This window comes from Carlito syrichta, unplaced genomic scaffold (genome assembly GCF_000164805.1).
Source record: "Carlito syrichta isolate Samal-C Ts95f unplaced genomic scaffold, Tarsius_syrichta-2.0.1 Scaffold301892, whole genome shotgun sequence".
Taxonomy (NCBI): domain Eukaryota; kingdom Metazoa; phylum Chordata; class Mammalia; order Primates; family Tarsiidae; genus Carlito; species Carlito syrichta.
In genome coordinates, this window is record NW_007245988.1 from 230,350 (window position 1) to 251,605 (window position 21,256).

Sequence of the window (21,256 nt, forward strand, 5' to 3'; positions counted from 1 at the left end):
TTTTGGGGAATGACCACAAGAGACTGGAATCTAAAGCTGGGGTGGGGGTTGCCTATTTCAATCTGCTCCCTTGGCAGGGCAAGGATTTGAATGTGTGATCTGAGTGAAGGGACTGTAATGCAATAATCTGGGGCAGAGTGAGATTCACTTGAAATGGATGTTCCTAGTTTGTGACCATAAATCCGGATACCACCTAAGATGGAGAGGTCACCCCAGGTAGCAGCCGCAAACATCTGATGTGATGACAAACTGCAGGCAAGTGGGAGAGAGCCTTTGGTAGCATCGTCCAGGGGGTGGCTAAGTCTCCATGTGTACTCTAGCTATAGAGTTTAGCATTAGAAAGGTGATGATGGGGTCCCGCTAGAAGAAAGTGACGCAAGAGGCTCTCCTCACACTAAAAAAAGATTGCAGAATACTACTACCTCTGCCCTTGGCCATCTGTATCTGCAGACATAGAGGCCAGAGAAAAAGGATATTCGGTGCCAAGGGACTCAGATAAATGGGCGGACTGTGGTTAAAATGTGCTGTTAATCGAAGGAGGTATGCTGTCTGCAGTTAGTGCTGAGAACAGGTAGATCCCACAGATTGTAGACAGAGGTCCTGGATGTGCCCAAGCATGGGAGATCCTGGTAGAGATGCTAACAGGTAGTAGACACACCAAGGAAAATAACCAGGGTCATGCACTGTGGGCCTCCTGGGATTTACCTGTTCAGGGCCCAGGCAGTGGTGGGAAACAATTTCATAGAAAAACACAAACTGCACAGTGGACCCACGTGCAGTGACCCTTTTTTCTCTTCCAAACCCACTCTCCACCCTTTTCTAGGAAACAGAACTTAACCAAATGTACCAATAAGCATCCTTCTCCTTGGGTTTCCTATTGGGGTTGGCCGGTGAGAGGCACAGGGCAGGAGGGCAAAGGGAGGGAAGCAGGGAGGGCCTGCAGGCTTGCTGTGGGCCAGCTTGTCTATAGGAAAGGCCATGGCAGCTACAACAACAACTGCTCTCTCACTGGGCCCTCTCCTTTCCCTCCAGAGGAGATGAGATGGGTGCGCTACAGCAACTCCTCAGGGTTTTGAGCCCAGCGTTTCACCTTCTCTAAGGACTGTTTGGTTGTTGCTGTTGTTTTTCAGTCGGGGTGACACTTTTGCCAGGCTGGAATGCAGTGGCACAATCATGCCACTACAGCCTCCAACTCCTGAGCTCAAGTGATCCTTCTACCTCAGCCTCCTGAATTGCCAGGACTACAGGCACACACCACCATGCCCAGCTAATTTTTAAAATTTTTTGTAGAGACGAGGTCCCACTATGTTGCCTAGGCTTGTCTCGAACTCCTGGGTTCAAGCCATCCTCCCACCTTAGTCTCCCAAATGCTGGGATTACAGATGTGAGTCACAGTGCCCAGCTCCCAAGGATTCTTTGAAACCTTCCCAATGTTTTGTAAACAGTCCATTTATGAAGCTTTCTTCAATTACTCCCTTTAAGAATGATGGACAGAGCTGGGCTCGGTGGCTCAGCCTGTAATCCCGCACCTTTGGGAGGCTAAGGTGAGTGGATTGCCTGAGCCCACGGATTCAAGACCCGCCTGGGCAGCGAGACCTCATCTCTACAATAAAAATCAAAAAATCAGCCAGGCATGGTAGTGCATGCCTGTAGTTCCGGCTACTTGGAAGGCTGAGGCGGAAGGATCACTGGAGCCCAGCAGGTCGAGGCTGCGGTGGCCGGGAGCGGCCACTACACTCCAGTCTGGGCGACTGAGCGAGACTCCAACTCAAAAAAAAAAACAAAAAAAAGAATGATGGACAGAATTCATATGTTGAAACCTCAATGTGACTGTATTTGGAGACAGGGCTTTAAGGAGGTCATTATGGTTAAATGAGGCCACAGGGGGGAGCCTAATCCAGTAGGACTGATGTGCTTTTTATTTTTATTTTATTATAGAGATGTGGGGTACAAGTCAGGATTAACTACACATGTAGGCTGCATGCAGGTAAAATCTGGGCCTCCAATTGGTCCTCACTTTCCCTGGTTTGGGACCAGGTACGCTTTGTGTTGTTACGTGCCCCCCACCCTCCTCCCTCCTTCCCTCTCCTGGCAGTGTCCAGCAACTGCCAATCCACCCTTGTGCTAATAGGATTAATGTTCAGGTCCCAATGTGAGAACATGTGGTATTCAGTTCTTTGCTTCTCTGACAGATCACTAAGTATGGTGGTCTCCAACTCCATCCAATTCGCTGTGAAGTTCATGATTTGATGTTCTTATAAGAAGAGGAAGAGGTACCGCAGATATCTCTCTCCTTCCTCACACACAGTGAGAAGGCCACTGAATACATAGTGAGAAAGGAGGCTTCACTGGAAACCAGCTCTGCCAGCTCAATCTTGAACTTCCAGATTTCAGAACTGCGAGAAAATTCATTTCTGTTGTTTAAATCACCCAGTCTACAGTACTCTCTCATGACAGCCTGAGCTAATACATCCCCTGGCTGATCTACTGTTCAAACTATGGATCCTCCACCAGGGGAATTCGTTATGATCCGGGGAGTCCAAGGATGGCGTGGGGCACTGGAAGGTGCTTCTGAACAGTGCAATTTAGTTTTGACTTAAAGGAATGTAGCCATCTTGATATAGGGAGAGGTGTGTGTGTGTGACACCTTGGAATTGACTTATTCAACAAATATTTGTCAAGCACATGCTATGTGCAGTCACTGGGGATACGGAGATGAAGAAAACAGTCAAACATGGCTAAGTGGAGGAGAACAGGGAACGTGGCCCTGTCTGGCCTCTTTAACTTCAGGTTGCAAACTCATTTTCCTCTCCACTCCTCACAACTAATGGATCACAGTGCCAAGAATTTGTCTTCTTCCCATGCTGCTTCATTTCAAGAGGTGAAAAGAATCTCTCAAGAGAGAGTTGTCCAAATGAGTAGCAGGATGAAGGTGTGGTCAACACCCTGGGATCTTCTGGATGGGGTCGCGTCCGTTCTTTCTCTGTCCCTCCCTCCTCCCCAGTTTAAATTCACCAAAAAGAACAAAAACTAGAGTGCAATATCCTCTATCAGACCAGGTAACCGATACCTCGATACCTCACAGGAATATGAGCTCATAGACTTGGATAACAGGATATCTGGATCAGTTACAAACTGCATTCAGTTGCTGCTAGTAATAGACCTATCTGCTGTGATACATAAGGGCTGACTGTCCCACATAAAGGAAATCCAGGGAAGCAGACAATTCAGGGCTAATACAGCAGCTCCACAAAGTCATAAAGGACACAAGTTTTCTTCTCCACCAGGCTTTCTTCTCCATCGTTCTTAGTTTGAGGCTTCCGTCTTTAAGATCACAAGACAGCTGCCGAGAGGCTCAACTATCTTGTCTGCTTTCCAGGTAAGAAACAGAAGGAAAGGCAGAAGGGCCAAAACTACAGCTCAGCTGAGCTTTCCCACAGTTCCACCTGTCAACTTATATCTCATTGGCCAAAATTTAAAATCATGTCCATATCCAACTGAACAGAAGGCTGGAAAATGTAGTCTTTCACTTGGGCAAATTACTATCCTAGGTTAAAGTGAGTGGATTTATGTGACCAGGGAAGAAGATGAGAAACAAACCCTAAATTTTATCCAGTTTCTGCGTTTAGATCAAAGTTTAGAATCTCTCTCTCTCTCTCTCTCTTTTTTTTTTTTGGTCAGGGTTTCACTGTCACCCAGGCTGGAGTGCACAAGCATGATCACAGCTTATGGCAGCCTCAACCTCCTGGGCTCAGGAGATCCTTCCACCTCAGCCTCTTGAGTAGCTGGGACTGCAGGTGCACACCACCATGTTCAGCTAATTTTGTTTCTTTTTATAGATGAGGTCTCACTTTGTTGCCTTACCTAGGCTGGTTCAAGGTTTCAGATCTCTGAGTATTGTTTCTTCTTCTCCGTGAGGCCTATATGGGTTCTCTTTGTTGTAGGAATCTAGCAACTAAAAGACAAGCGATCTGGTATATGATAATGGGGAAGAAAAACCCACCACAGTAAGATCCTATGCTTGGAAAATGATTCAAGGTAACCATGGGTAGGAGGACCAAAGACCCCCTCCCTGGCAGTGAAATCATTTCTTGGTTGGCTTACCTGGCCCCATCTGGTTCTGAGACGATATCCCCTGTCCACTATCCCCTGAAGTCCCTGGTCAGTCCTTGCCTATTTCCCTCCAAGGCTTGATCTGGCAAGGTAACAGGAAGGTGGCCCAAGGTAACAGGAAGGTGGCCCTGCCTGAAGTCTACACAACTTTTATAGCCCACCTTTTATGGATACAAGCTGGGGAGCACAGTGGCTGTCTTAGGGTTTAATAATATCAGTTTGCCATAGCTTGATATTTTGGCTTTTATTTTTATTTTTAAAATTGACAAGTTTGTTTGTTTATTGAGTTGGAGTCTCACTCTGTCACCCTGGCTGGAGTGCAATGGCACACTCATGGCCCCCCTAGCATCGACCTGCTGGGCTCCGGCGATCCTTCTACCTCAGCCTTCTAAGTAGCCAGAACTACAGGCGCATGCTACCATGCCTGGCTAATTTTTTTTTTTTTTTGAGTTGGAGTCTCACTCTGTCGCCCAGACTGGAGTGCAGTGGCCACTCCCGGCCACCGCAGCCTCGACCTGCTGGGCTCCAGCGATCCTTCCGCCTCAGCCTTCCGAGTAGCTGGAATTACAGGCATGCACTACCACGCCCGGCTGATTTTTTGGTTTATTGTAGAGATGAGGTCTTCCTGCCCAGGCGGGTCTCAAACCCGCAGGCTCAGGCAATCCACTCACCTCAGCCTCCCAAAGGTGCGGGATTACAGGCTGAGCCACCGAGCCCAGCTAATTTATTTTTTTTTAATTGTAGAGAGGAGGTCTTGCCAAGTTGCCTGGGCTGGTCTTGAACCCGCAGGCTCAGGCAATCCACTTGTCTCAGCCTCTCAAAGTGCTGGGATTACAGGCTGAGCCACTGAGCCCAGTCTATTTTTATTTTTAATGGACACATAATAATTGTACATATTTATGGGGTAGTGTGATATTTCAATACAGGTGTACAATGTATAGTGATCAAATCAGGGTAATCAGCATATTCATCACTTCAGACATTTCTCATCTTATGTGACTTACTTAATAGTTATATAGTAACATTACATAACTTATGCAACTTACTTAAAAGTTATATAATATTTAAATTGTCTTAAAAGAGAGTTGCCGCCGGGCTCAGTGGCTCAGCCTGTAATCCCGCGCCTTTGGGAGGCTAAAGTGAGTGAATTGCCTGAGCCCGCTCCTGGGCAGCGAGACCTCATCTCTACAATAAATCAAAAAATCAGCCGGGCGTAGTAGCGCATGCCTGTAATTCCGGCTACTTGGAAGGCTGAGGTGGAAGGATCGCCGGAGCCCAGCAGGTCGAGGCTGCGGTGACCGGGAGCGGCCATTGCACTCCAGTCTGGGTGATAGAGTAAGACTCCAACTCAAAAAAAAAAAAAAAGAGAGTTGCCACAATCAGTTGATAAAAATGGTGCAATCTTGATAGCAAATATTGATAAATACAAAAAAGAAAAGCCCACTTTATTTTTGAATTTTGGTGTAAATATCCTAAATAAGGTATATGCATACTCTACACTGCATATTCCCAGCTAATATTTACCCAGTAGAATACCTCTTTTCTTTGTTAATATATTAAAATTTGGCCAGGTGCGGTGGCTCATGCCTGTAATCCCAGCACTTTAGGAGATGGAAGCAAGAGAATTGCCTGAGCCCAGGGGTTTGAGACTAGCCTAGGCAACTTGGCAAGACCTTGTCTCTACAGTAAATAAAAAAATTAGCCAGGCATGATGGCGCATGCCTTTAATCCCATCTATTTGGAAGGCTGAAGCGGAGGCATTACCTGAGTCCAGCAGATCAAGGCTGCGGTGACCGTGAGCATGCCAGTGTACTCCAGCCGAGGTAACAGAGTGAGATGCCTACTCAAAAAAAAAAAAAAAAAATTAAAATTTCACAGAATGTATACATTCTTGGCTGATGTTTATATAGAAATAGTTTATAATTATGTCCAGGGAGATATTAATACAACTTTTTAAACAAAATACTGTGTGGGGAAAGTCTTGAGCCACATTGTGAATGCAGTAGATAACCTTCAAGATCTCATGTGGAAGTTCTGAAAAGCACATCGCAAGTCAACAATACCAAGAGAGGACATGCTTGGGGAACCTGCTGGCCCGAGAGGCCACACTGTACTATGATACAGTATCTCACACTCAGTCTTAATTTTCAGGTGATCAGGAAGTGATGCTTTAAGCATTTTCTATCCTTACAGTATTGCTTGTTACTTTTTTTGATTTGGAGCTTCAGGTTGATGTGAAGTGCATCAAAACTTTTTCTAGTTAGTGATTTCACTCATGTCATCTAACTTTCAAAAACAGATGACTAAGATTAAGTAGGAAAAGCCTATTAAGAAACTTAAATCCAACAATGTAATAAAAAAACATTATAATCGAATTTATTCTAAGACAGCAAGAAAAGCCTAGCAATATAATTTCTCCCTAATATTCTAAAGATAATAATCATATGATAAACTCACTAGACTTTTAAAATTACTAACACATATGCCAATTTAAAAAACAAACTAACTAAAAATTCTTTGGCAGGGAGTGGTGGCTCACACCTTTAATCACAGCACTTTGGAAGGACAAGGCAGGATTGCTTGAGCCCAGGAGTTCGAGATCAACTCTGGGGAACAGTGAGACCCCCATCTCTTAAAAAAAATTTTTTTTTGAGTTGGAGTCTCACTCCGTGGCCCAGGCTGAAGTGCAGAGGCACACTCATGGCCACCCCAGCGTTAGCCCGCTGGGTTCCAGCAATCCTTCCACCTTAGCCTTCCAAGTAGCCAGAACTACAGGCACATGCTACCACGCCTGGCTAATTTTTTTCATTTTATTGTAGAGATGAGGTCTCACCATGTTGCTCAGGCAATCCTTTCGCCTTGGCTTCCCAAAGTGCTGGGATTACAGGCTTGAGCCACTGCGCCCAGCCTCTAAAAAATGTTTTTTAAAAATAGCCAGATGTGGTGATGCATGCCTATAGCCCCAGTTACTTGAGAGGCTGAGGCAGGAATTGCTGTCCAAGAGTTTGAGGCTCTGGTGAGCTGTGCTCCAGCCCAGGCTACAGAGTGAGACCCTGTCTCAAACAATCAAACAAATGAATGAATGAACAAACAAACAAACCTTTAACAAAGGAACAGGCTTGGAATAGAAAGAAACACCCTCAACATAATAACAATGTAACACCAAAAACTCAGAGCAAACTTCATACCTAACAGAAAAACTTTAGATGCATTTGTTTGAAGATCAAGAAAACACAAGTGTCTCATATATAATTATATAGTGGTAAAATTTAACATAGTTCTGGAGTACCTGGTAAGCTTTAAAGAAAATAAAAATAAGTGATGTAAGAGCAGGGGGCGGGAGGGGAGCGGGGGGGATAAAGCTCTCACTATTTCAGATGATATGATCATCTATCTAGGAAACTTAGAATTAGTAAGCAAACTATTAGCATGAGTGAAAGCACTGAGAAAGATTGCCAGATACAAGGTGAATTTATACAAATCAATAGTATTCCTCTATATGAGCAATAACCAATGGGAAAATATAAACTAAATAGTACAAATACAAGTATCTAAAAATTTAACTTCATACAAAAATTATCTATCAAAACATTTTAAACTTTATTCAAAGTCATAAGGAAATATTTGAATAAATGGAAAGAGGTTTTGTACTCTTGGATGAGATAGCATTATTATGAAGCTATCTCTTCTCCCCAAGTTAATTCATAAATTCCCTGAAATCCCCATAAAAATTCCAGCTGTGTGTGCATTTTTTAAAAGAAATTCAACAAGCAGTCAAAAGTTATGTAGAAGAACAAAGATCCTTCATTATCTCACTTTTCAGTGTAAAAGAAGAGCCAAGGAGGGAGATATTAAGACATACTACAGAGCCTTGAAGCAGGATGTGGGTAGGGAGGGCTGGTGGGTCTTGCAGGGGTGGGGCACTGATACACACAATCCCATTGCATGTCCTCACATTCCTGACTGTATAGTGGACACATCACCTTTGCCTGGCGGCTTTCTGAATAGTCTTTCCCTATGTGGGCCCCTCTCTTATACGTCCTAGGCTGCTCTGGGTCCCTGAAGTAGCAAAGACCATGCTCAGAATGAACAGGAAAAGAGAAACAGGCGAACAGGCATGTAAGAAAAGTCTTCCTGTGATCTTCCCCTCTGGGACCTGCTCTCTGATGGAAGACTTAATCTGACCCCCTGACATACTGGAAGGTATGCAGGTGGCATGGGCTCTAGGGGACTGGCGAGCCAACGGAGGCGGCGTGCTGGAGGAGCAGAACCATTTCTATCAATGCACCCCTTTCCTCTATCTTCTTTTTTCTGCACTGATGCTACAAAACAAAACAAAACAAAAAGAGGGCATGGGATATAACTGTCAATCTCCCTTTCAAGGCAGCCTTACAAACTTCATCCATGAATAATGTGGCATTTGTACTTAGTGTGGTATTAATTTTTTCAAGTGGATGTTTTTACTTTTTCTTTTATTCAAAGTACTTTTGCTCTTTTCCATCTTTGAATAACATGAACAATGTTTTCGGGGGGTGGGTGGATTCTCAACTGATTTTTCCCATTGGAAAGGGTAGAGAATCTTGTTCCTACACCTGTGTGTACACTCCACCAGACAGGTTGCTGTGCCCCAAGGACAAAGCTTGGACTTGAGAATCTCAGCACAAAGGAGAGATTGGGCCCAAAGAGACCGCATGCAGGAAGGGGACTAGTGAACAAGAGTCGAGGGGCTCTTTTCCTGTGGGAGTCCTCAGTCCTTCAGCCTTATTATCACTGCCTCTGGGATTTTATTCTGCAGTTCTCTACTATATATGGATGAATGGATGGTCTGTGAGACTGGATTAAAACAGTGGTCCTTTTCCTGCCTGACCTGTTACCTTAGATGATAATCTCTTCTTTCCTGAGAGTTCTAAGGTGTCTTTCTGAGCCAACATAATTGAGTTTAAAAAGTGGGAAGCAGAACAGGAGAAAAAAGGGTGACTCTACTGTGAGCTGGTCCTTGAGGTCACTTACCTCACTGATGTCCTGATGTTTCACGAATATGGATAGACTTTGATTCCTCTGTTTGTAGTAAATCCACTACCAGAAGGAAGACCCCCACCACACACAGAAGGAAACAAAGCCTCACACAGGTGAGCTTGAATTCAGCCACGGAGCCCTGAGGGAGAAACAACCCCCCCATCTGAACCACAGTGTGGCCTCAGGCAGCTGGACATGGACACAGCATGCTCCAGCTGCCCCCAGTGAAGTCCCTGCTAGCCTTTCCTGCTTTGAGATGCTTCTAGATCTTATGTTCAGAGCATTCACCCTATTGCCATAGTCTTTTTGAAAGAAAATCTCTCCTTAAGCCGGAATTTTTTTTTTTTTTTTATGTGAGAGTTTTATGGTTTCATGACTTGCTTGAGTAATGTCCGCCCCGCAGATTCACTGTTTCATCCAGGTATTCATGCTGGTTTCTCAGGTCCTTTGTGTCCTCCTTCCTGGCTGGGTAAACCAAGATCCATAGTGTGTTTGTTTGTTAGGGCTCCCACAACAAAATAGCATTGACTGAGTGCCTTAAGCAACATAAATACATTTTCTCACAATTCTGGAGGCGGGAAAGTTCAAGGTCAAGGCGTCAGTAGGTTTGGGGTCTTCCGAGGCCTCTCAGCTGTCTTCCTGATAGCTGCCTTCTTGTTGTGTCTTCAAGTGGTCGTCTCTCTGTGTCAGGATCCTAATCTATTTTTCTTATAAAACACCAGTCACAGCTGATGAGGGCCCATCCACAGGACCTCATTTTACCTTAATTACCTTTTAAACACCCTATCTCCAAATGCTGTCATAGTTTGAGGTACTAGGGGTTAGGACATCAATCTATAAATATGGGAGACGAACACAATTGAGCCCATAAAACACTGTCATGATTAGCAGCTCTTAATCTAGTGATTTAGAAATCTGTCTGTTGTAATATAGTCAGGAATTACTTTGATTCTATTGAATGGAGCTCTTCCCAGTTCTCTTCTATTTCAGCAAGAATCTTCCCGAAAAAAGTCACCTTGGCTCATTTTTTAAAAAAATTATTTTTAATTGTGTTAAAAAAAACATAACATTTAATATCTTAACCATTTTAAGTGTACAGTTAAGTAGTGTTAAGTATATTTACACTGTTGTGTAGTCAATCTCCAGAACTTTTTCTTCTTGAAAAACTGAAATTGTATAAGCCATTTAACAACTTTCCATTTCTCCCTCTCCCTAGCCCCTGGCAACTACCATTCTACTTTCTGTGTCTATGTGTTTGATTACTTTAGATACCTTACGTAAGTGAAACTGCTCAGGATTTGTCTTTGGCTTATTCACCTAACATAATGTCCTTAAGGTTCATCCATGTTGTAGCATGTATCAGAATTTCCTTCCTTTTTAAGGCTTAATAATATTTCATTATTTATTTAGCCTTTCATCCACCAATGGAAATTTAGGATGCTTCCATCTCTTTGGCTCCTGTGAACAGTACTGCTATAAACATGAGCGTGTAAATATCTCTTTGAGACCCTGTTTTAATTCTTTTGGATATATGACCAGAAATGAAATTGTTAGAGCATATATATTTCTATTTTTAATATTTTGAGGAACTGCCATGCCATTTTCCATAGCAGCATCTTGGCTCTTTTTGAGTGGGAATTTAATCTTGGACTCTTTCCATTGAGAGAGACTCTTCCAAGTTCTTTTCTGTTTGAGAATTTTCTTGGATGGAAGTCTTCTTGATTCTTTGAGTGAGAATTTAATCCCTGAACCTTTCTGTTGATTTAATTCTTCCTGGCTCTTTCTGGGGGGTGGGGGGGGGGATCTTCCTGAATCTTTGGTGAGGTCTATTTTGTTTATGTGAATAGTAAACTAATCCCATTAATAATTCTTACTCCACAAGGCACCTGTCCTCCTCTGCCCCTCCCAACTACAGCTCAAGTTCAGCCCAATATCTGAAAGAAGGGGCAAAATTTTATAAAGAATAATTTGAAAGTACAATGGCTTCTCTTTGAGGCTTTTGGGATCTCCCCCAGGTTGGTTTATCTATGGGAAGCCCTTGCATCCTGGGAACTCAAAATCACCTCTAAACAAGGTCGGCTTACTCCTCTTGATATAAAGAAGCTGAAAAACGGCTTTCTCAGTCTAACCTTAATCAGGCCACTGAGCAATCTCAATCTTCTTTATCTGAAGCTATTCACTTATCCTCAACTTTATCTGAAGTTATTCACTTATCCTCAACTATTACGCCTTTACCCACTTCAACCTCAAAACCACTCACTCCTGTTTTTTTCTCTCCTTATCTATCTACTCCACCACACTTTCCCCTGTCTTCCTCTGCATCATGGCCTGGCCCTCCTTGGATCTACCTGGTTGTCCCCAAACCTATTCCTACTTTGCTGTCCCTCAGTTTTCTGTAGTTTTTTGAGAACTTGGCCCTGCTCTCCTGGTACTCAGAACTCAATGAAGGAAAGTTCTAGGACCTCAATTGCCCTTCCTCAAAAAGCCATTTTTAATAACTGGTCTCTATCTGCCTTACACAATAGAATCAATGACTTCCCTGATCCATCAAAAAATAGGGAGAGAGAGAGAGAAATACATTTTCTACATAATTCAAATTAGTTTTAATGGCATTAGTTTCCAGGGCTTCCAGACCCTTCCCAATTAGTCAAAACTTCTTGTGGGCCCTGGAGATGCCTTCTTAAGGTTTGAAAAGGTTAAATGGGTCAGAATTAATGAAGACTTACAATTAAATCAAAGTATGCCCAGTGCCTATCATGAACCCAAAGAGAGTAGAGATTCCATCTCTATGGCCTTCCTATCTAAAATAAACTGGCCAAAGATTCAGGAATGCAGATAATAGAGACAGTTCAGGCACTAATTACAGGCACTACTTGGAAAACATCTGGAAGGATTATTTAGGTCTAACCCTGATGACTGCATGGTGTCTGATTTAGTTATTGGTTTTGTTGATGGGCTTTGTGCAGAACTGAGAGGAGCTATTCAAGAACATCACATAAATTGATAAAATGCCCCTCTCTTTGAAAGCAATGAACAGGCTGATAAAATTAAATCCACATAATGCAAGTTCATGGCTCTTCAACTTAAACAACCTGAGGAAATCAAAAGTTAGAAAGAACTACAAGAAAGCACAGGCCTTACAATAAAGAAATGATAAGAAAAACAATGAAGACTTCTGTCGCAGAAACTGGATCAAATTTGATTTTATAAAATTAAGTATTAATTTCCAACAAAGGACATTATGAACAAAGTTAACAGAAATACAACAAACGAGGAGAAGTCATTCATATCCTCTATACTGATGATGTATTGATATCTAGAATATGTGAGAAATGCTCCAAGTCAACAACAAGAAAACCAAAGGAAATGTGGGCAAAGGATATTAACAGGCAATTCACCGAAGAAGAAATCCAAATGTCAAACACACATGAAGACATGCACAAAACCCAGAGTAATTAGATACAAACAAGTGAGACTGTATACCCATTAGAGTGGCAAAAAGTAGAGGGTCCAATAATTCCCAAGTGTTGGTAGGAATATGATGATACAGGAACCACATGTACTGCTGGCGTAGGACCAGACACGTTCACCCATTCTGTAAAGCAACCTGGCAGCTAAACACGCATACTATACACATTCAGGAGAGGGATTCGTAAGCTTGTTTATGTGCCTTTCAAGGTTTTTGAAGAACACCGTCACTCACCACTCTTCTGCCCTGAAAGAGTTCGGAGTTAGGCGAAATAAAGGCAATCTTTTTTTTTGTCCCTCCTTCTGCAAACCCCCAGACACATCACAGCAGACAAATACAACTTCTTGGGAACAATGTCCACTGCACTCCCTCCAGAACCAGGTCCTCACAGCAGGAATGTGGACCAGAAGAGTCACTGCTGCTCTGGGAAGGAGAGTGGGGCAAGGCTGGTTAAAACACTGCAAAGCCCTCCTACTGGTTTAAGTCACTTTTTTTCTCAATTCAGTGTTCACTTGATTGCTGTTAAACCTTTGCTTGTTTTTCAGAGTTCTAATAATGTTGGTTCTGGAAGCTTTTGTTCATTTTTTTGGTATTTCTGAGAAGAGTAATGGGCCTTGGGAGTGCCCCACTCCACTATTCTGCTTTTTGTTTGTTTTTGTTTTCGTTTTGAGTTGGAGTCTCACTCTATAGCCCAGGCTGGGGTGCAGTGGCATGATCATGGCCACTGTAGCCTCGACTTGCTGGGCTCAGGTGATCCTTCTGCCTCAGACTTCCAAGTAGCTGAAACTACAGGCGTGTGCCACCATGCCCACCTAAATTTTTTTTATTGTATGGACAAGGTCTTACCAAGTTGCCCAGGCTGGTCTTAGGCAATCCGCTCGCCTCTGCCTCCCAAAGTTCTAAGATTACAGGCATTAGTCACTATGCTCAGCTACCCACTCTGCCATTTTGACTGAGGTCTCTCCTCACCAACAATTTTAAAAAATGAAACCAAGCCGGGCTCGGTGGCTCAGCCTGTAATCCTGCGCCTTTGGGAGGCTGAGGTGAGTGAATTGCCTGAGCCCGCAGGTTCAAGACCCGCCTGGGTAGCAAGACCTCATCTCTACAATAAATCAAAAAATCAGCCGGGCGTGGTAGCGCATGCCTGTAATTCCGGCTACTCGGAAGGCTGAGGTGGAAGGATCGCCGGAGCCCAGCAGGTCGAGGCTGTGGTGGCCAGGAGCGGCCACTGCACTCCAGTCTGGGCGACCGAGTGAGACTCCAACTCAAAAAAAAAAAAGAAAAAAATGAAACCAGCTCCTCAAATATGTCTTGCAACAAAAATATACAATATTCAGTGCATAAATGCGATGAGAGAAAACATATGCTGGCTCCTCTTGGCTCTGTATTAAGGGGACAATGAGTTAATAATACCTTCTGAGCACCAGGCATGTTCCAAGCACAATGCTAGGAATTTTACATTGACTTCACTGGTCTCGAGAAGAATTCTTGATTGTGACTCAAGCTTTATTTCAAACATTTGAGACATTTACTTCTGGCAAATACCGTATGCCACATACAGTTGCTTTTGTGATGGCTTGGTATTTTTACAGTAGAGATCTTAAAATTTGAAGACAGAAATCCCATCTTAGTTGCAGCATTCACTCAACAAATGCTTCTTGAGGGAAGGAGGCAGCTATCTGGGATAAGCTGTACGGTGGTAGGCATGGGGCAGTGCTCACTCCTGCAGGAGGTATCCCAGTCTTCTCTGTGGGAGAGGGTTGTCCCATGTGTATACCCCCGTCCCTTAGTTTGTTTTCTTTTGCTTAAATTCTTGCCTTGATAACATTCTCAGCACCTTTGAGGACAAGAATCCATGTAACTAAAGCAAATGTTTATTGAAGCCTTGCATATATATGTATACAAGACACACACACACACACACACACACACGCACACACACGCGCGCACACACACACACACACACACACACACACACACACACACACACACACACACACCAGTTACCAGGAGTGTAATCATGGATAACACAAGGGCCTTTTCACTGAAGAACTTGCAGTGTAGTGAGGAGACAGACACATAATGTTACAATTAGATGCAATGTGTGTCATCATATGGGGAAAGGTAAGGTACTGGGTGCTGCGACAAACCTAAAGGTCTTTCTTTCTAAACAAATAACCAAACTGAAAGGAAGGTTCCAACCAGTAAGATGGTCACGAAACAGATGAAGGCAAGAGACAGGCCTCAGGACTTACCAGACTTTTCATGGGATAGCTTTCACTCCTAAAGTCATTTTGGGAAGGACCAGCTAAGAGAAGTTTTGGGGTGGAGACAACTGTCTTGTTAAAAGCCTGCTCCCTCGTTGCTACTTCACGGTTACCGCCATTCCATACCACAGGGAGCAAACTCTGATGCACCACAAATAAAAATCATCTTTACATTCTTCAAACAGTCACAATAACCACAGAAAACAAAAGGCTTACAAAATAATGAGATTTTACAGATGAGATAGAGGCACAAGTTTTAAAGTCAAAAAACCTGAGTTGGAATCCTGATGCAGACTTGCTAGTAAGAGGACTCTTAGTAAGTGAATTAATCTTTTTGAGCCCAAGTTCCCTCATCTGTAAAACAGAAATAGAATCAGACTCTCACTCTGTCACCCAGGCACGAGTGCAGTGGCACGATCACAGCTCACTGCAGCCTTGACCTCTTGGGCTCAGGAGGTTCTTCTGCTTCAGTCTCCCAAGTAGCTGGGACTACAGGCACATGCCACCATGCCCAGTTATTATTTTTTTTTTTTATTTTTGTAGAAATGAGGTCTTGCTATATTCCCAGGCTGACCTGGAACTCCCAACCTCAAGAGATCTTCCCACCTTGGCCACTCAAAGTGCTGGGATTGCAGGCATGAGTCATCATGTCCATCCAGTGATTCTTAATTTACAGGATTTTTGTGAAGATTAAGTTAAATGAGATAGCAAGCATGCTTAGCATAGAGCTTCCCACATAGGTGCTCCATAAATGGGAACCACGAGCTCTCTTCAGATGTGCAGGAGGGATTACAAGACAAAACCTAGTGTGGATGCTGCTTTGCGCAGACCACCTCTCTCCTGATTTTTCTAACTAGGAAATATTGATCTGGACTAATGTGACTTCCTACCTCTCTGGCCTCATGGGATATGTCTTATTACTCTAAAGCACACACTGAGATGTCTAGTCAAGCAGGACACAGACATGCTAACTACAATGAGACAGAACCAACCAGGAAGGATGGGAGTGTGAAACTCGATGTGCCCATCTGGTGATAGAGAAGTCGGCTGAGCAGTGGGATGAGAAGGCCAGAAGAGAACAGACTAAACTGCAACCACAGGAAGAAGTCTAGACAGAAAGGTGGCACTTGATATCCAAGAGCAGATTAACAAGCAACAAATGACACTGATATTCAGCGTAGATAACTGACTTCAAGAAAATTGGCTAGGGGAACTTGTTGTTCAGCCATGTGGGCACCCAAATTGCCTAGATTCAGGGGACCTGGGAGATAGTAATATTCCAAGTTCCAGGCAGGTGGCATGACATGGGGCTGGGGCTTTGTCTGAGACAGGGTCTGGAGAATCAATAAGAATAATTCTAGAGAACTGGAGTACCAGAGAGGAAACAAGCCAAGATCTAAGACACAGGAAAACAACACAGAGATTTGACTACTGGACCTGATGCTAGATGCAGGGTTTCTCAACCTTGGCACTGCTAACACTTGGATTGTAAGTCTTCGGTGGGTGGAAGGAGGAAGGAGAGCCGTCCTGTGCATTACAAGATGTTTAGCATTAGCACTACCCACTAGATGCTATTAGCATCTGCTTCCCAAGTTGTGACAATCAGAAATGTCTCCAGACATTGCCAAATGTCCTAGTGCAAGGAGAAGGGGGAGATGGGAGGGGATAAAATTGTCCCCAGTTGAGAACCACTGGATTAGAACATGCCTGCTCCAATGGTGGAGGCTGGGTAGAGTCTGAGGGATGAGTTGATCTAGAAGAGGCCAGTGACTGGCCTTCACTTCAATGGCTGCAGGTGGCGAATGAGACCAGTATAGTGAGCATTCTGCCCATATCTGCATCCCTTTTATCATTTCTGTATACTGCATCCTGACCTTCTCTCTTCCCCTTCTTCCAGAGTACTTTTCTACCAAGGGACTGCCCTTGGCATCTCTGGTTTCTTTGCCCCACATACACACAGAGCCCAAGGGTCTAGGGACCCTTAGCCAGTGGCTGATTTGTGTGAGAGAGCCCCCTCGCCTTGAAGGCTCCCTAAAATTCCCCTGCCCTTCCAGAGGGGTTCCTTCCAGTTTCCCCCACTCTCATCCTGGTATCTTCTGGGAATTCTTTCTTAATAAACCACATGCACACAAATCTCTCCCTAGGGTCAAGGCACCTCTTAATACTCCAGTAAGGCTAGAGTCAAAGGACAGAGTTGGGCATGAGAAGTGAGTCTAGGAGAAAAGTTCAGAATCAAGACTGTGAGGAAGCCTGGCCTGAAACACCCACTAACATGGTTTCAGGTGTGAGACATGGCAACGAGAGAGGGAATGTGAAGGAATGAGGCTATTCAGACAGTGCACTCTTAGGTCAGAGACAAGGCTGAAAGCAAGCTAAGAAAATAAAGCGAATAACAGAACAATGAGAAGAAATATCTCTTTTCAACAAACGTCACGAGTTGTTAATATTAACTACTGCCAGAGAACTCATTACAACCATAGAATGGAAGCATCTGAAAACCCTCTGACTCTGGAAAGACCGCTGTAGCATGTTTCCATCCTACCTCTGACACAGAAGGAACCTCGCCAGTCTGTCCATGGCCCCCTTCTCCCTTTGCTGGTTAGAACATTCTGTGAGCTCTAGGGGTGGAGGACACCTATCAGGGATAATGGCTGCTTCTGCTTTTTCATAGCAGAGCTATTTGGGCACTATTTGCACTCCAAGCACTGACTGGTACAATCATTTTGGGAAGGATCAGCTAAGAGAAGTTTTGGGGTGGAGACAGCCGTCTTGTTAAAAGCCTGTTCTTTTATCGCTACTTCACTGTCGCTGCCATTCCATACCACAGGGACTAAACTTGGATGCCCCAAATATAAAAATCATCTTTACATCCTTCAAACAGTTACAGCAGCCACAAAAAACAAAATGCTTAAAAAAATAGTTTTTGAAAGTAACCATAAGAAACATATAAGCAACTTAGTCTTATATCTTGGAAACATGGTATTTAGTATAATAAATTATAGGCTCTCTACTTATAATTTATCTTTTGTAATTATTTCTTTATTCCCTAAATAAATTGTCTACATTCTTCAATGAGTATGTACTTTATACCAGTTGCAATTTACACATTTCATTCTGAAAATTAAAGCTTGGAGAACATGTTTCAAAAGATACATAGACAATAAGTAGCAACTGGCATTAAAGACGAATCATTCCCGGACTAAGTAAAATTCTTTGAGAAAGAACACTGCAGAAATTAATTCATTTTAGGAAGAGTAATTCAGAGATAGAGAATGATAATGAATAAAAAAATAGAGTGAGGCAACTTAAAAATAAATTTAAAATTAAATTAATAGCTATCAATTATGAGTTTAGCCCAGTTTTATTCACCAAACACAAAAAACTTTAAATATGACACTTAAAATATGATTAGTGATTTTAAAAAGTGGGTAAGAAAGCATTTCCAAACACACTGGCAAATCAAATTTCTTATTAATTCATTCAATAAACAGATCTCTGATGCATATTCTTCAGCACAGATACCTATGCTCTGTATTGTGTGAACTCATCCTCTTGACCACAAAAACCCATTACCCTGACCAAAGCTATTTGATCACAGTTGTGGTCTGCCCCACGGGCAGCTGACTTGTATTCTTTTCAGTGACCTAGGAAGTGGTCCAGCAAAAAGTAGAGTAAAATCTGAATACCCCATTCATATCCAATATGGTGAACTAACTACTTAGCTTCTTTCTCGTTAGAAATCTGGATGTGACACCTAAAGTATGTAGCTGGCAGGGACGAGAGACAGAAGCCAAGGAGGCACAGGGGAAGAAGAAAAGCAGCAGAGGCCACGCGGTAGCAGAAGACGTGAGTAAACTGAAGTCGCGAGGAAGCAGAAGCTGCAAGGAGGCTGAGTCCGGATGACATCTATGACCGGTTGGTAGAAGCAGAAAAGATACAGCAGACACATAGAGTAGATGTGTCTTGGTAATAGCACAGGAGGGAGAAGGAAACACAATACCTCTGCTGAGATTAATCAGGCAGTTGTGGGTGCCAAAGGACTTTCAGTTCCCCATACACTCCTGGCACTATGAAGCCCAGCTCTTCCCCCATACTCCCACACAGCCTGGGCTTTGTGCTTGGAATTTCTTTCTCTCTTGTTTTCACATGAATTATTCCCTGGAGTCCCTATAGCTTTGGGTATCTGAAAGAATCAACTAGTATACCATGTGGAGGAGGTTCTGGACTTTGCTCTGAAAGCCACAGAAAATCATAAGAGGGTTTCATGTTTGCATTTTAGAAGGAGGACACTAGAACATAAATTGGAGACAGACCAGAGGATGTAACTTTGCAAACTTGTTTTAAGCCAGGTGAAAGATGATGATGCCTAACTGAGCTAGTGAGAATGAAGAAAAGTGGGATGAATTCAAAAGTGATCAAGGGGGAGGAATTAGTAGATTTTTATTCAGCTTAGATGTTGTGGATGAGGGAGCAGAAAAGTCAAGTTGGATGCTCAGTTCCCTGATTTGGGCAACCAGACGATGGTGGTGACTTTCCCTGAGAAAGGCAATGTATGAAGAGCACCAACTCCTTTTTGGGAGGAATGTGAGGTGTCAAGGAAATGTACAGGTAAAGATGTCCAACAATCTATTGAATATTCATGTCTGGATCTCAGACAAGAGTTCTGGAGTTGTAAATTTGTGTTAAGGGCTTGACATCATGACTTTCAGAAATTTCTAGGCAACAGTTTCTTATTTTATTCCCACAGTGCTAAGTTCAGAAATACCCTGGAAAAAGCTGTGTTAGCCTAGGGAAGTTGAGAATGAATAAGGTGTTTATGTCTGATTATCCTCTGTACTATACCCTAGTCATCACATTGTGCACTGCATTACTCTGTGATTGATAAGCTGTAGCTGCCTAGGTGAAGTAGTCTCCAGAGAAGGCTATGTATAGGACCAGTCCAGCTTCATGGATATAAGGCTAGGACTGAAAGAAAATTCCAGAAAATGTGATATTATGTATTCCAGAATGTCTGAGTATTCAGAAGTTTTAGAAATTCACACCATCATCTCTTAGCTAATTCCTTTGTGTATTTCTTAGCTAAGTTAACCCAATTGGTGTCTCTATTGTGATATAGCTTTGTCAGTCTGGACCTTCTGTTGATATTTGTCAACATGGAAGTTATACAGGGTGATATCAGTAGTCTGGTAGTCATTGAAGCCAGTGGTGTGTATAAGATCACTCAAACAGAATAAACTGAGAAGAAAAGGGGAGCAAAAAAAGAAAAGAGAAGAGATGACAGAATTCTGGGAAACACTAATATCTAAGGAGTAGTGAAAGAAAAATCTAAGAGGAGAATAAATAAATGATAAAATCTGAAGGACTGAGCAACTAGAAAGGTAGATTGAGTGATATTATTTCATAACTCAACTGAGAGACATTTCAGAATGACAATAAACACCTTTTCTTATTATACATAAATATACACCCATTGTTAAATAGATACATTTTCTAAAAGACCCTTAACAGGGATTCAGAAAAGACATGGCTTTCCTAATTTACAGCTAGAAGGTTGAACACCAGGGACAAAACTCGCTGATAATTAATTCCATTTAGAAGTTATTAAAAGACAGTGAGTGATGACCACAAAGAGAGTTCTCTTTTTCTAACACCTGTTTAAAACATTTACTCCAAATTTAATGTGCACTAGTCACTGTGCTTTACCTGCAATATCTCATTTAATCTTACAACTACTCCATGAAGAAGGCACTTTCATTTTCTTCTTTTAAAGAAAGACGAGGAAAGGTTAAGTAGTGAAGCTTAGAGGTTAAGTAATCTTAGAAGATTAAGTAATCTGTTGGAGTTGTCCTGGTAGTACCTGGCAAAGCTGAGATTCAAACTTAGGGCTTTTTGATTTCAGAGTTTGAGGCTTTACTATCATGTGAAAACTCTGTGAAAGCAATATTTATGGTAATAAAAACTTAAATTTATAAGGCATTTATTAATGTAATTTTCAATGAAGATAGGTTTTGTAGTGACAGGAATCTTATACCCATACCTATATTTGAAATTATTTCTTTAGTCACTTGAGAACAAAAATATGTATTTTTTGTGACTAGAAGATAAATTATTCTGGTTTTTTTGGAATGCTAACTCCTAAGTTTAGCTGATTCGTAACTTGAAGAAAAAATAATTATTTTTACCTATGGTAACTTGCTTAGTTTCAGTATATAGGCATGCATTGTTTCTGGGGCAGTAAAATTTCTGTTGACATATGGACAGAAAAGGTTATTTTTTAAAAAAGAAATTTACAGCCGGGCTTGGTGGCTCAGCCTGTAATCCCGCGCCTTTGGGAGGCTGAGGTGAGTGGATTGCCTGAGCCCGTGGGTTCGAGACCCGCCTGGGCAGCCTG